The following is a 17036-nucleotide window of genomic DNA, read 5'->3' as shown; positions in this document are numbered from 1 at the left end:
TCGGTGAAGATAACCCGAAGTGGACTTGTGATGTTTGTTTGTGTTTCTTCAGATCAGGCACTCCGTGCGACACAACTTGGGGGAAAGACCTGTATCTTGCTTTGCGCTTAGGAACAGGGCACCATTGAAGGGAGTGATTTCTGGGGTAGCGTTAAGTGTGGAGGTGGAGCAATTGAAGTTGAAGATTCCTGGTGTTTGTGATACCCGCCGTTTGGTGAAACGCAGACCCAGTGGAAAGCGTGGTGAAACAGAGTTGGTGCAGTCTGTTCTTTTGAGCTTTTATTTAGCTTTTTTTTTTGGTTTGTGTCAACAACTGCAACATTTTTCACGCTCAACAGTTTCCTGTGTGTATAAAGAATTGTCCACCACCCAAAGGACATCCAGCCAACTTGACACAGCTGTGGGAAGCATTAGAGTCAATATGGGCCAGCATCCCTGTGGAATGCGTTCACCATCTTGTAGAGTCCATGCCCCAACGAATTGAGGCTATTCTGAGGTCAAAGGAGGGTGCAACTTAATATTAGGAAGGTGTCCTTGATGTTTTGTACACTCAGTGTATGTTTCAGTAAGGTCGGCTTCATAGCAATGGTTATCAACTGTTCCGCAGAGATAGAACGTGAGTCACAGGAAATAAATGTTGTGGTGGCAGCTGCAGAGAAGTACTTGGGGGAAATGTTCCCTTTAAGCTGTGCAGCTCCCCTGGGACTGCAGCAGCAGAAGAAATATCAGCCCACGCAGAGAAGCATGAGATTGAACTTCATTCAACATTCTAGTTTTCCCCTTTAATTAACACTATCAACGTTTCCTTCTACTGTGGGAATTGCCAATATTGGCCACTTTCAATGTAACATACCGAAACAAAACCAACTATGCAAGACTTAGTATGCAAAACTAACTATGCAAGAGATGTTCTTGTAGGCAGAATGCACAGTTGTCATAACTGCTCCTGCTCTCCCTCCCTGGCGCTCGAGGGCGCCAGGCTGCCCAGCACTACACACTCCTGCCACCATCATTACGCACACCTGTTTCCCTTGTCACTCACATCAGCGATTCATTGGACTCACATGGACTCAATCACCTGCCTTCATTACCTCCCCTATATCTGTCTGTTCCCGAGGTTGTTCCCCGCTTCAACATTATTGTCGCTTTGTCCCCCCTGTGCGGACGATGGTCTTGTTCTGGCACTTGTCTGTTCATTAAATGTTCAACTCCCTGAACCTGCTTCTCATCTCCAGCATCGGTTCTTACAACAGGAGTAGGATTCTATTGCATTGACAGGCATGACTCAGCCTGTACTCTATAGACTCCGGTGCAGCTTAACCAATCAGAGCTGCAATATCCCTACAACGTATATACAAATAGATATGCCATTCACTTTGAACTGGACTGTGTTTACAGCATGAGTGGTCATGAGTAGATGCTCTTGTTTTGAGATCAAAGTGAGAGCTACATGTAGCCATATGTGCACATTTGTTCATATTTTATTTTACATTTATTTAACTAGGCAAGTCAGTTAAGAACACATTATTTTCAGTGACGTCCTAGGAACAGTGGGTTAATACCTTGTTCAGAGGCAGAACAACAGATTTTTACCTTGTCCGTTTGGGGATTGCAATCTTGCAACCTTTCGGTTACAAGTCCAATGCTCTAACCACTAGGCTACCTACCGCCCCATTATTCCAGAGTAAGTTAGTTATTAGCCCAGTTATAGCTAATTTCTAGTCAACAATGGGAGAGTGGTTGCTTCCTACAACAGCACAAAACGTGAGCGTTTCTAGACATCTTTGAAAAGCGAGTCAGGTAAAGAACATCATTTCTCTGTCTTAAATGGTTGGTTTTTGAGACAGGTTTGAATAAGCTAAGTAGCCAATAGGCAGAGGGTAGCCAAATTAGTCTGATTCTCAGTAATAATGGTATGGGAATAATAATGAAGTCGTTTCTTGGATCAAACAACACATTTTCAATCACCTCCTTGTCTGAAGGAGAAGTGGATAAACAGCTTATTGTCAAGCCCTGCATATTTTTTCCTAAAGTCTCATGGAATATAGGCCTAAATTGAACACCACACATTGGTTGCTACTGTGGGCTGAATGATAGAACAGCTATTTCCATGTTAAATGTTATGGGATGCATTTTCTCGATTGTTTTTGATGGTAGGCCACTCTGATAGACCTACAGTGCATTCGGAAAGTCTTCAGACCCCTTGACATTTTCCTCATTTTGTTACGTTACAGCTTTATTCTAAAATGGATTAAATGAAACCATTTCCTCATCAATCTACACACAATACCAAATAATGACAAAGTGAAAAACAGGTTTTTAGAAATGTTTACAAATTTATTACAAATACAAATTGAAATACCTTATTTACGTAAGTATTCAGACCCTTTGCTATGATTCGAAATTTAGCTCAGGTGCATTTTGTCTCCATGTATCATCCTTGAGATGTTTGATTGGATCCACCTGTGGTAAATTCAATTGATTGGGCATGATTTGGAAAGGCACACACCTGTCTATTTAAGATCCCACAGTTGACAGTGCATGTCAGAGCAAAAACCAAGCCGTGAGGCAAAATAAATTGTCACTCCTCAGTAAAAGGCATCTGACAGCCCGCTTGGAGTTTGCCAAAAGGAATCTAAAGGACTCTCAGACCATGAGAAAGAAGATTGAACTTTGCCCTGAATGCTAAGTGTCACGTTTGGATGAAACCTGGCACCATCCCTACGGCGAAGCATGGTGGTGGCAGCATCATGCTATGGGGATGTTTTTCAGGGGCACGGACTGGAAGACTAGTCAGGATCGATGGAAAGATGAACGGAGCAAAGTACAGAGAGATCCTTGATGAAAACTTGCTCCGGACCTCAGATTGAGGCAAAGGTTCACCTTCCAACAAGACAACGGCCCACACAACCAAGGCAACGCACAAAGGACAAGTCTCTGAATGTCCATGAGTGGCCCAGTCAGAGCCTGGACTTGAACCCTACGAACATCGCTGTAGGGGCGGCAGGGTAGCCTAGTGGTTAGAGCGTTGGACTAGTAACCAGAAGGTTGCGAGTTCAAACCCCTGAGCTGACAAGGTACAAATCTGTTGTACTGCCCCTGAACAGGCAGTTAACCCACTGTTCCCAGGCCGTCATTGAAAATAACGGGTTAAATAAAGGTAAAATAAAATAAAATACCTGAAAAAAGAAAAAATGCTCCACATCGAACCTGACAGAGCTTGAGAAGATCTGCAGAGAAGAATGGGAGGAACTCCTTAAGTACAGGTGTGCCAAGCTTGTAGCATCATACCCAAGAAGCCTTGAGGTAGTAATCGCTGCCAAATGTCTTTCAACAAACTACTGAGTAAATGTTCTGAAAACTTATGTAAATGCAATATCCTTTTTTGTTAATGTTTTATAAATTTGCAAACATTTCTAAAAAACAGTTTTTGCTTTGTCAGTATTGTGTGTAGATTGATGAAAAATACAATTATCAATTTTAGAATAACGTTTTAACGTAATAAAATGTGGATAAAATCAAGGGGTCTGAATACTTTAAGAATGCACTGTACATTATGATCAAGTAGCCACAGTTGTCTACTTGGCCACTGTTATAACTGTAACTTAAAGTGGGTACAGCCTCAGTGTTCACAATAAGCGCATGCAAGAAGTTGCACAGAATTGCACGGAGTTGCACAGAAGTTTGAACTCAGCAGACCTGGAATTTGCTCAGTGCTGGAAGAAAAAATGAAGGGAACATTGCTTGGGGGTATGAGATTTGACTTCAGAAGAGTTACAGCATGTGTTAAGTGGTGGTGTCACATCCTCTCAGTCTTTTGGCCTGGGGTAGGATCAGATAGGGTTTAAGTAGTGGAATAAGGTGATGGACCGCAGAGTGAAGGAAAAGCAGCCAACAAGTGTTCAACCTATGTGGGAACTCCTTCAAGACTATTGGAAAAGTATTCCAGGTGAAGCTAGTTGAGAGAATGCTAAGAGTGGGCAAAGCTGTCAGCAAGGCAAAGGGTGGCTACTTTGAAGAATCTCAAATATAGAATATATTTTGATTTGTTTAACACTTTCTTGGTTACTACGTGATTCCATATGTGTTATTTCATTGTTTTGATTTCTTCACTATTATTCTACAATGTAAAAAATTGTAAAAATAAAGAAAAACCCTGGAATGAGTAGGTGTGTCCAAATAATTTGACTGGTACTGTATATATACAGTTCAAGTCGGAAGTTTACATACACTTAGGTTGGAGTCATTAAAACTCGTTTTTCAAATTTCTTATTAATTTGGCAAGTCAATTAGGACATCTACTTTGTGCATGACACAAGTAATTTTTCCAAAAATTGTTTACAGACAGATTATTTTACCTATAATTCACTGTATCACAATTCCCGTGGGTCAAAGGTTTACATACACTAAGTTGACTGTGCCTTAAAACAAAAAATTTCTGAAAATGATGTCATGGCTTTCAAAGCTTCTGATAGGCTAATTAACATAGTTTAAGTCAATTGGAGGTGTACCTGTGGATGTATTTCAAGGCCTACCTTCAAACTCAGTGCCTTTTTGCTTGACATCATGGGAAAATCTAAATAAATCAGCCAAGACCTCAGAAAAAAATGGTAAGTCTGGTTCATCCTTGGGAGCAATTTCCAAACGCTTGAAGGTATCACGTTAATCTGTACAAACAATAGTATGCAAGTATAAACAACTAGGGACCACGCAGCCATCATACAGGTCAGGAAGAAGACGTGTTCTGTCTCCTAGAGGTGAACGTACTTTGGTGCGAAAAGTGCAAATCAATCCCAGAACAACAGCAAAGGACTTTGTGAAGATGCTGGAGCAAAAAGGTACAAAAGTATCTATATCCACAGTAAAACAAGTCCTAGAAAGACATAACCTGAAAGGCCGCTCAGCAAGGAAGAAGCCACTGCTCCAAAACCGCCATGTAAAAGCCAGACTACAGTTTGCAACTGCACATGGGGACAAAGATCGTACTTTTTGGAGAAATGTCCTCTGTTCTGATGAAACAGAAATAAAACTGTTTGGCCATAAGGACCATCATTATGTTTGGAGGAAAAAGGGGAAGGTTTGCCAAAGAAGGGTGGGCGGTGACAGCATCATGTTGTGGGGGTGCTTTGATGCAGGAGGGACTGGTGCAATTCACAAAATAGATGGCTTCATGAGGTAGGAAAGTTTTTTGGATATGTTGAAGCAACATCTCAAGACATCAGTCATGAGGTTGAAACTTGGTCGCAAATGGGTCCTCCAAATGGACAATGACCCCAAGCATACTTCAGGAAGTTGTGGAAATATGGCTTAATAAGGACAACAAAGTCAAGGTATTGGAGTGGCCATCACAAAGCCCTGACCTCAATCCTATAGAAAATGTGTGGGCAGAACTGAAAAAGCGTGTGCGAGCAAGGAGGTCTACAAACCTGACTCAGTTACACCAGCTCTGTCATGGAGGAATGGGCCAAAATTCACCCAATTTATTGTGGAAAGCTTGTGGAAGGCTACCCGAAACGTTTGACCCAAGTTAAACAATTTAAAGGCAATGCTACCAAATACTAATTGAGTGTATGTAAACTTCTGACCCACTGGGAATGTGATGAAAGAAATAAAAGCTGAAATAAATCATTCTCTCTACTATTATTCTGACATTTCACGTTCTTAAAATAAAGTGGTGATCCTAGCTGACCTAATACGGGGAATTTTTACAAGGATTAAATGTCAGGAATTGTGAAAACTGAGTTTAAATGTACTTGTCTAGGGTGTATGTAGACTTCCGACTGTATATTTTTACGGTTCCCCTTTCCCATTTCTTATCGTAAAGTGTAATAGATCTATAGTATTGTTCAGTTGGGGGCGGTAATGCAACATATTAGAAGCCAACCGCAGTTAATTTAAACCTCACAAAGAAGTTTAATTACAACAAGAAATCTTATGATATATCTCTGGATAGTGTCAATACAATACTGAGATATTCACGATGATGCCGGGGCAATGAAACACAGTACAGTAAATGCTTCTATTAAACTGTAAGAAAATTATTTCTACTGTATTTTACTGTAATTACAAGAGATTATACCAAGCAGGTTAGCTGTAGGCATTTGCTTATTACAGCATTGAATAAATACTAGGTGTTTTATATCACTTTCACTTCTAGATGCCTAAACAAAGGCTTCTCATCTGGATGTGATTACTGTGCGAAACAGATCAAATGGACATGGGTAAATATTCAACCACTAAAAGGTCCCGAACAATCATTCTGATTCCCATATAAAATAGTATTTTGAGCGATTAAAATATCAACCGTAATATTTTTTTGGGGAAAGAAATGCACACAACCATTTTTGAAAGGAGGCTAAGTGAGCGGGGAGCCAATAATCATGAGCTCACTTTGACTGACAGTGTTTCAGTAAAAACGTATAAAAACAAATTGGAAATAAGCAAAGCAACAAACATTGAAATTGCATCAATTATGGAAAATCTATATGTACACATCTCCCTTTTGGCATGTCTTTTATTGACGCAGTTCACAGCAGCACTGACAGATGTGTTGACATGACAACTGCGTCAGAGTTTTCAACAACCATCTTGTTCCATGCTGGCTGAAGATCTAGCTAGCCATTAACTAGCTAATACCAGACACAGATGAAGACCTAGCTAGCCGTTATCTAGTTCACTCCAGACACAGATGAAGACCTAGCTAGCCATTAACTAGTTAACACCAGACACAGATGAAGATCTAGCTAGCCATTAACTAGTTAACACCAGACACAGATAAAGATCTAGCTAGCCAGTAACTAGTTAACACCAGACACAGATGAAGATCTAGCTAGCCAGTAACTAGTTAACACCAGACACAGATGAAGACCTAGCTAGCCATTAACTAGTTAACACCAGACACAGATGAAGATCTAGCTAGCCATTAACTAGTTAACACCAGACACAGATGAAGATCTAGCTAGCCAGTAACTAGTTAACACCAGACACAGATGAAGATCTAGCTAGCCATTAACTAGTTAACACCAGACACAGATGAAGATCTAGCTAGCCAGTAACTAGTTAACACCAGACACAGATGAAGATCTAGCTAGCCAGTAACTAGTTAACACCAGACACAGATGAAGATCTAGCTAGCCAGTAACTAGTTAACACCAGACACAGATGAAGATCTAGCTAGCCAGTAACTAGTTAACACCAGACACAGATGAAGATCTAGCTAGCCAGTAACTAGTTAACACCAGACACAGATGAAGACCTAGCTAGCCATTAACTAGTTAACACCAGACACAGATGAAGATCTAGCTAGCCATTAACTAGTTAACACCAGACACAGATGAAGATCTAGCTAGCCAGTAACTAGTTAACACCAGACACAGATGAAGATCTAGCTAGCCATTAACTAGTTAACACCAGACACAGATGAAGATCTAGCTAGCCAGTAACTAGTTAACACCAGACACAGATGAAGATCTAGCTAGCCAGTAACTAGTTAACACCAGACACAGATGAAGATCTAGCTAGCCAGTAACTAGTTAACACCAGACACAGATGAAGATCTAGCTAGCCATTAACTAGTTAACACCAGACACAGATGAAGATCTAGCTAGCCATTAACTAGTTAACACCAGACACAGATGAAAGGGGAAACATATAAGTATCATTGCCATAGGTGAAGTGTCATCTTTTAATTACATTTGCTGACACCATACAGTCCAATTTTGGCACCAGTAGAGTAGCTATCTAGCTTTATAAACTACGACCCCTCTGCAAACACGCCTTCTCTGATGTTGCTTACAAGGCGTTACTTATTTAAGCTAGGTAATATAATATCATGTTACCAATAGTGTATTAAAATAAGAGTTAGTGTGATGTTACCCTATCCCCTTAAAAATCCCACCTTCAGAATCCAAGTGTTTGACATGGGGGACGGGATCAGTAACTTTATGATTCAACTTTATCTGCATTGTTCCCACTTAGACCATTACAATAGTCCCCCAGTTCAGTCAATAGCTTTTCTGAGCTACTTAACGTAGCTCTATAGTGCCCTCTAACTCTGAGGAGGAAGGGAAGCATTTGTTTTGGAATGACTGTAGATTGCTGTCCAGACTGTTTCTGATGGTGATGCTGGGGGTCAGGGTGGTGCTGGTGGTGGTGGTCACGACAGGTTGGTAGCTGGGGCCTAGGCCAGCACAGCAGTGGTAGATCCTGTGGGGTGGAGGGTTGGAGCTGGGTAGCACGGCTCGCTTCACCCAGGTCTGGGTGGTGAAGCTGTACTTGTGGAGAAAATGCATGCTAAATGGCATACATTATATTATTATATCATATATTTAGTGTAATTTGCTTCAGCAAACACACTCTAGATCTTTCTCTTAATTCTGACTGATTTACTGAACAAAAATATAAACATAGCATGTAAAGTGTTGGTCCCATGTTTCATGAGCTGAAATAAAAGATCCCAGTAATTTTCCTTACGCACAAAAAGCTTATTTCTCTCATATTTTGTGCACAAATTTGTTTACATCCCTGTTAGTGAGCATTTATCTTTTGCCAAGATAATCCATCCACCTGACAGGTGTGGCTTATCAGGAAGCTGATTAAAACAGGCCACTCTAAAATTTGTAGTTTTGTCACACAACACAATGCCACAGATGTTTCAAGTTTTGAGAGATTGTGCATTTGGCATGCAGACTACAGGAATGTCTACCAGAGCGGTTGCCAGAGAATTTAATGTTCATTTCTCTACCATAAGCCACCTCCAACGTCATTTTAGAGAATTTGGCAGTACTTCGAACTGGCCTCACAACCGCTGAACATGTAACCACGCCAGCCCAGGACCTCCACATCTGGCTTCTGCACCTGCGGGATCGTCTGAGACCAGCCACCCGGACAGCTGATGAAACTGATTTTGCACAAGCAAAGAATATCTGTACAAACTGTCAGAAACCGTCTCAGGGAAGCTCATCTGCATGCTTGTCGTCCTCACCAGGGTCTTGACCTGACTGCAATTCGGTGTCGTAACCGACTTCAGTGGGCAAATGCTCACCTGCGATTGCCAATGGCATGCTGGAGAAGTGTGCTCTTCATAGATGAATCCCGGTATCAACTGTACTGGCTAGATGGCAGACAGCGTGTATTTCGTCTTGTGGGTGAGAGGTTTGCTGATGTCAAAACAGAACAAATAATACAACAAATATTGTGGTTAAACTCAAATATACTAGACAAAAAAAATAAAAAGTAATAATATATATTTTTTTAAATCTTCGTAAATGATATCATAAATAGGACTGGTGGAGTTATGTCACACATGCAGCTAACAGAAATATATATGGACATTTCTTCTCTACCCAAAATTACAACCAACTAATTGCAGCACTACCGCAAAAATGGAAGAGGAATGTGGAAGGGGGGGAAGTAAGGAACTAGTCTGTCGGCCCTGCATTAAAGACCAGAATTGGTTCAAGAAAATTGTGATAAACAAAAAAGCATACCAGTTTCATTTAAAGACCAAAAAATGGACAACTGCAATATAGATTGTAAAATAGTTGGGAAGAGACTTTTGACTTACTGATTCCATGGCACATGGTTTATGAACTGATACACAAAATGATGCTGGATTCAAAACATATAATTATTCATTTTACATGATTATTCAAAATTCTTGCAACCAATAGAATGTTATATATATGGGGGATACAAACTTCCCAGCTCTACAGATTTAGCTGCGAAGAGACAGAATCATTAGATCATTTGTTTTGGTACTGTTTTGGTACATATGTAGCTTGTTTTTGGTTACAGGTCCAGGAATGGCTGAAGAATTGGAACATTTACCTGGAGTTAACTCTGCAGATAGCACTACTGGGTGATCTGAAAAGTCATAGTCAATCAATCAATAATATAATAGTACTTTTATCAAAAATGTTTGTTCTTAATTTACAATCTGAAATTATGAGAATAGAAAGGTTCAGAACTTTTGTGAAACATCACAGCACAGTTGAAAAATATATGGCAAATAGAAATCCAATATGGATGGTGTTAAGTGATATTTGGGAGTGGTTGAATGGAGCTGAAGGTTGGGAATAATAACAACTAATAACAGCAACATAACTAATGTATAACATACTGTGTCTATAAAACGTATATAGGTTCAAAACGTCTGTGAAAGAAATAGATGGGAGAGGTTGTTAGAGGAGTAAAATCAAACAAAATATAACTATTGTAAAATATTCTGTTCCCGTAAAATGTATATAGTATGTATGAGCTGCAAGTAGAAGCCTAAGCGTTGTTGTTCACTAGTTTACTCCAATTAGGGGAGGGGTGGTAGGGTTACAAAGTAATAAAATCACATATATGTGAATATACTCTATGTGTATTTCTTTACCTCTTTTTAACTAGGCAAGTCCGTTAAGAACAAATTCTTATTTTCAATGACGGCCTAGGAACAGTGGATTTACTGCCGTGTGAACACGGGGCAGAACGACAGATTTTTACCTTGTCGGCTCAGGGATTTCATCTTCCAACCTTCCGGTTACTGGTCCAACACTCTGACCACTAGGCTACCTGCCGCCCTGTATGTATGTACAGTACCAGTCAAAGGTTCGGACACCTACTCATTCAAATCGAATCAAATCAAATCAAATCAAATTTTATTTGTCACATACACATGGTTAGCAGATGTTAATGCGAGTGTAGCGAAATGCTTGTGCTTCTAGTTCCGACAATGCAGTAATAACGAACAAGTAATCTAATTAACAATTCCAAAAAATACACAGTGTAAGGGGATAAAGAATATGTACATAAGGATATATGAATGAGTGATGGTACAGAGCAGCATAGGCAAGATACAGGGTTTTCCTTTATTTTTTTTCTTACTTTCTACATTGTAGTATAATAGTGAAGACATCAAAACTATGAAATAACACATATGGAATTATGTATTAACCAAAGTGTTAAACTGATCAAAATATATGTTATATTTGAGATTCTTCAAAGTAGCCACCCTTTACATACTCTTGGCATTCTCTCAACTAGCTTCATGAGGTATGCATTTCAATTAACAGGTGTGCATTGTTAAAAGTTAATTTGTGGAATTTCTGTCCTTCTTAATGCGTTTGAGCCAATCAGTTGTGTTGTGACAAGGTGGGGTGGAATACAGAAGACAGCCCTATTTGGTAAAAGACCAAGTCCATATTATGGCAAGAACAGCTCAAATAAGAAAAGAGAAACGTCAGTCCATCATTATTTCAAGACATGAAGGTCAGTCAATCTGGAAAATGTCAAGAACTTTCTTCATGTGCAGTTGCAAAAACCATCAAGCGCTATGAGGAAACTGGCTCTCATGAAGACCGCCACAGGAAAGGAACACCCAACAAGAGAGTTATCTCTGCTGCAGAGTTAGTTACCAGCCTCAGAAATCGGCAATTATCTGCAGCCCAAATAAATGCTTCACAGAGTTTAAGTAACAGACACATCTCAACATCAGCTGTTCAGAGGAAATTGCGTGAATCAGGCCTTCATGGTCGAATTGCTGCAAAGAAACCAATACTAAAGGACACCAATAAGAAGAAGAGACTTGCTTGGGCCAAGAAACTTGAGCAATGGACATTAGACTGGTGGAGACTTTTCCTTTGGTCTGATGTGTCCAAATTTGAAATCCAACCGCTGTGTCTTTGTGAGATGCAGAGTAGGTGAACGGATGGTCCCCGCATGTGTAGTTCCCACCGTGAAGCATGGAGGAGGAGGTGGGATGGTTTGTTGGTGACACTATCATTTAGAATTCAAGGCACACTTAACCAGCATGGCTACTACAGCATTCTGCAGCGATATGCCATCCCATCTGGTTTGCGCTTATTTATTAATTTGATTTTTTATCTTTATTTAACCAGGCAAGTCAGTTAAGAACAAATTCTTATTTTCAATGACGGCCTAGGAACAGTGGGTTAACTGCCTGTTCAGGGGCAGAACGACAGATTTGTACCTTGTCAGCTCGGGGATTTGAACTTGCAACCTTCCGGTTACTAGTCCAAAGCTCTAACCACTAGGCTACCTGCTTAGTGGGACTATCCTTTCTTTTTCAACAGGACAATGACCCAACACACATTCAGGCTGTGTAAGGGCTATTTGGCCAATAAAGAGACTGAAAGAGTGCTGCATCAGAGGACCTGGCCTCCACAATCACCCGACCTCAATCCAAATGAGATGGTTTGGTGTGCTCAGCGTAAGTGGGAAATTCTTCAAGACGAGTCGAAAAGCCTTCAGGTGAACCTGGTTGATAGAATGCCAAGAGTGTGCAAAGCTGTCAACATGGCAAAGGGTGGCTACTTTGATGAATCAAAAATACAATCTATTTTGATTTGTTTAACACTTTTTTGGTTACTACATGATTCCATATGTGTTCTTTCATAGTTTGGATGTCTTCACTATTATCCTACAATGTAGAACATAACAAAAAAATAAAGAGAAACCCTTGAATGAGTAGTTGTGTGCAAACGTTTGATTCGTGCTGTATATATATTTATGGTGGATTGGAAGAATGCAGACAATTACATTGATGGAAGCTACAATCTATCTGCAATATTGAAGCTGATCTACCCCCCCCCCAAAAACAAAAAAACAAAAAAACACAATGCCATTGTTAAACAACCAACACAATTTGTCTATTGTTTTTCTTTTTTTCTTTGTGTGGCAAAGATCACATAACTTAGAATGTTGATTTACCTCGTGCTGTGTGTACTCAAACCGCCGTTTTTTAAATTCAAGAGTAACAATTGATAGTGAATGATGATTAAGCAAATAAAACCAATGAAGAGAAGGTACTTTTTATGCTGGTTTAGAAGCATCTTCACTGTGAAAGTGTCTTCTATAAGGCTATTGAGGTAGTTCACTTCAATTTCTTTTTTGTGACCAACTTTTTATTTATTTTAGTCTTTTTTTATGGGAGGGGGGGGGGGGGGGGTTACAGGTCAATTTTTTTAAATCAAAGATAAATTAATATAACACCAGCCCATTCCCCCTCGGTCTACATCCACCAGCTCGTATCCTCTTTCCCCATCCGGAAACCATGCCTATATTGATTTAGCTTGCCCCGTACAATGGGATAGTCTCAGAGGTGTCCTCCATAAGGGTATTGAAAGTTGTCAGTGATGGAACCTTTCAAAACCCATTGTTATAGATCTGCAGTACCCAGAGAAACTCCGGAAGCAGGAAGAGAGAAAGAGATAGAGAGAGCAGGGTACTAACATGGCTTTGAGACAGCTCCAGGAGTGACATGTGGAGTTCCACCTCCACAGGTCCCTCTGCTCACTCAGGCCCCTCAGACCCCCAAACAGGTACATGCAGTCCAGGACGGTCATGGCAGAGTGGCTGTGTCTGGGTCCAGGACCCACCTCCATCTGGATGCAGTCCAGCAGGGTCCACAACTTGGTGTCTGACACACATACATGGAAGGACGAAGGCACACACGCACGCAGGCACACACACACACACACGCATTGTTAGGGGAAGTGTCGGCCAATTCAAAACATATTCCAGTCATGACATCAGCATTGTTTTTGAAGTGATAGTCACGAAAATCAAAGGATATACCTACGCTTTATTTGAAATACAGCTCATAAAGGCTTCATAAAGCATTCATATAGGTTTTAAAACCTCTACATAAATGGGTCACAAATCATATATAACTGTATTTCATGCTCTATAAATAATTAATACATGTGAAAAAATGTATTGATGGTTATGTCGGACAGTTATGCCACATTATGAATTTTTCCACAGCATGAAATAAGGTTACAGATGATTTCTGACCCATGTATACAGTGCTTATAAAGCCTTAATTCATACTTTATGAAGCCTTCATAAGATGCACTTCAAATAAAGTGCGACCAAAACTTCTAACTCACCAAAATCTAACTTCCAAAACTCCTGTGATGAGCCTATCATGTCAATGTATCCCCCGTAGATGTACATAGCAGAGCCAAACACCACGGCACTTTGGCCATTCCTGTTGACTGGCACCTGGTTCTGGGAACATTTTTAACAAATGGACCGCCATGAGGGGTTGTCATCAATTACAGTAACAAGACATGGAAACCCTACCTAAACAGATTCCACTATTGATCATGCTATGGGCCAATTTATAGAGCTGCCATATGCTGTGGTTGCATTTAGTTAAACAATTTATTTAGTTTTTCATTAATTTCAGTTATACTTGATATTCTTGATATATGAGGGTGTACTTAAGCAATATTGCCTGAGGAGGTGTGGTATATGGCCAATATACCACGGCTAAGGGCTGTTCTTATGCACAATGCAACGCAGAGTACATGAACACAGCCCTTAGCTGTGATATATTGGCCATATATCACAAACCCCCGAGGTGCCTTATTGATATTATAAACTGGCTACCAACGTAATTAGAGCAGTAAAAATAAATGTTTTGTCATACCAGTGGTATACGGTCTGATATACCACCGCTGTCAGCCAATCAGCACTCAGGGCTCGAACCACCAAGTTTATAAAAATGTATATGTACTGTTCTTTTAAGAATGCTTACAGTGGTGCCTTTGTATGAATGGGAGCTAGTTGTGCAAAAGAGAGGAAGCATTGTTGAGAGAGGAAGCATGATTATGTGTTTACATGTTAACACTCTCAATTTCCCTGGTATGTGGAGCGTTCCATTACAGTACATGCCTGAGGCTTGTTCCCTTTCCCCTGCCAATACACCCACTGCTCTTTCACTGCAAGGGATAAGAGAAAGGACACTGAAACTGTGCAGGACTCACAGAGAAACAGAGGCTGAATGGCAGCCATTCTTTGATGTCACTCCCTATTTTAAATGTCAGATGCAAGTTTGAACATGTGTTATTAACACCTCTCTTGTGAGGTGTAGAAGAGTTTTGGATTGTTGTTGGATCATTATGTTTGTGTCATACAGTTGTTATTGAGTTGCATTTTGCGCTTAATGGAACTATCATTTGTTTTTCAACAGGACAATGACCCAAAACACACCTCAAGGCTGTGTAAGGGCTATTTATTTGACCAACGAGAGTGATGGAGTGCTGCATCAGACGACCAGACCTCCACAATCACCCGACCTCAACCCAATTGAGATGGTTGGAATGAGTTGGATTGCAGAGTGAAGGAAAAGCTGCCAACAAGTGCTCAGCATACAGTTGAAGTCGGACGTTTACATCCACCTTAGCCAAATACATTTAAACTCAGTTTTCACAATTTCTGACATTTAATCCAAGTAAAAATTCCCTGTCTTAGGTCAGTCTTAGGTCACCACTTTATGTTAATAATGTGAAATGTCAGAATAATAGTAGAGAGAATAACCAAAAAAGTGTTAAACAAATCAAAATATATTTTACATTTGAGATTCTTCAAAGTGACCACCCTTTGCCTTGATGACAGCTTTGCCCACGCTTGGCATTCTCTCAACCATCTTCATGAGGTAGTCACCTGGAATGCTTTTCCAACAGTCTTGAAGGAGTTCCCACATACAGTTGAAGTCGGAAGTTTACATACACTGAGGTCGGAGTCATTAAAACTCATTTTTCAACCACCACAAATTTCTTGTTAACAAAAAATAGTTTTGGCAAGTAGGTTAGGACATCTACTTTGTGCATGACACAAGTAATTTTTCCAACAACTGTTAACAGACAGATTATTTCACTTATAATTAATTGTATCATAATTCCAATGGGTTAGAAGTTTACAAAACCTAAGTTGACTGTGCCTTTAAACAGGTTGGAAAATTCCGGAAAATTATGTCATGGCTTTAGAAGCTTCTGATAGGCTAATTAACATAATTTGAGTCAATTAGAAGTGTACCTGTGGATGTATTTCAAGGCCTACCTTCAAAGTCAGTGCCTCTGTGCTTGACATCATGGGGAAATTAAAATAAATCATCCAAGGCCTCAGAAAAAAATTGTAGACCTCCACAAGTCTGGCAATTTCCAAATTCCTGAAGTTACCATGTTCATCTGGACAAACAATAGTACGCAAGTATAAACACCATGGGACTACGCTGCTGACATACCGCTCAGGAAGGAGAAGCTTTCTGTCTCCTAAAGATGAAAGTACTTTGGTGCGAAAAGTGCAAATCAATCCCAGAACAACAGCAAAGGACCTTCTGAAGATGCTGGAGGAAACAAGTACAAGAGTATCTATATACAGACAGTAAAATGAATCCTATATCAACATAACCTGAAAGGCGGCTCAGCAGCTACTGCTCTAAAACTGCCATAAAAAAACTACGGTTTGCAACTGCACATGGGAACAAAGAACATACTTTTTGGAGAAATGTCCTCTGGTCTGATGAAACAAAAATATAACTGTTTGGCCATCATTACCATCGTTATGTTTGGAGGGAAAGGGGGAGGCTTGCAAGCCGAAAAACACCATCCCAACTGTGAAGCACAAGGGTGGCAGCATCATGTTGTGGGGGTGATTTGCTGCAGGAGGGACTGGTGCACTTCACAGAATAGATGGCTTCATGAGGGTGGAAAATTACGTGGATATATTGAAGCAACATCTCAAGACATCAGTCAGGAAGTTGAAGCTTGGTCGCAAATGAGTCTTCCAAATGGACAATGACCCCAAGCATACTTCCAAAGTTGTGGCAAAATGGCTTAAGGACAACAAAGTTAAGGTATTGGAGTGGCCATCACAAAGCCCTGATCTCCATCCTATAGAAAATTTGTGGGCAGAACTGAAAAAGCGATAGCGAGCAAGGAGGCCTACAAACCTGACTCAGTTACACCATCTCTGTCAGGAGGAATGGGCCAAAATTCACCCAACTTATTGTGGGAAGCTTGTGGAAGGCTACCCGAAAACATTTGACCCAAGTTAAACAATTTGAAGGCAATGCTACCAAATACTAATTGAGTGTATGGTAACTTCTGACCCACTGGGAATGTGATGAAAGAAGTTAAAGCTGAAATAAATCATTCTCTCTACTATTATTCTGATATTTCACATTATTAACATAAAGTGGTGACCTAAGACTGACCTAAGACAGGGAATTTTTACTTGGATTA

At 40.2% G+C, this 17036-nt stretch overlaps 1 long non-coding RNA gene across 2 annotated transcripts; it reads right to left on the bottom strand.

Annotated features, from left to right (window-relative positions):
- Window positions 1–6318: 6318 nt before the first annotated feature.
- On the bottom strand, window positions 6319–14325 carry LOC109870648 (uncharacterized). 2 transcript variants are annotated; one of them, XR_004205643.1, is made up of 5 exons: window positions 13896–14325; window positions 13237–13423; window positions 9829–9864; window positions 9044–9158; window positions 6319–8268 (listed from the first exon to the last, which is right to left on the bottom strand). It is a non-coding gene; the product is annotated as an uncharacterized LOC109870648 (long non-coding RNA). The 2 variants fall into 2 exon arrangements; XR_004205644.1 differs by lacking the exon at window positions 9829–9864.
- Between the last annotated feature and the right edge of the window lie 2711 nt (window positions 14326–17036).

The sequence above is a fragment of the Oncorhynchus kisutch genome, linkage group LG26, assembly GCF_002021735.2.
Source record: "Oncorhynchus kisutch isolate 150728-3 linkage group LG26, Okis_V2, whole genome shotgun sequence".
Lineage (NCBI taxonomy): Eukaryota > Metazoa > Chordata > Actinopteri > Salmoniformes > Salmonidae > Oncorhynchus > Oncorhynchus kisutch.
Note: the sequence above shows the minus strand (reverse complement) of the source record. Positions and strands in the feature narration are given on the sequence as shown.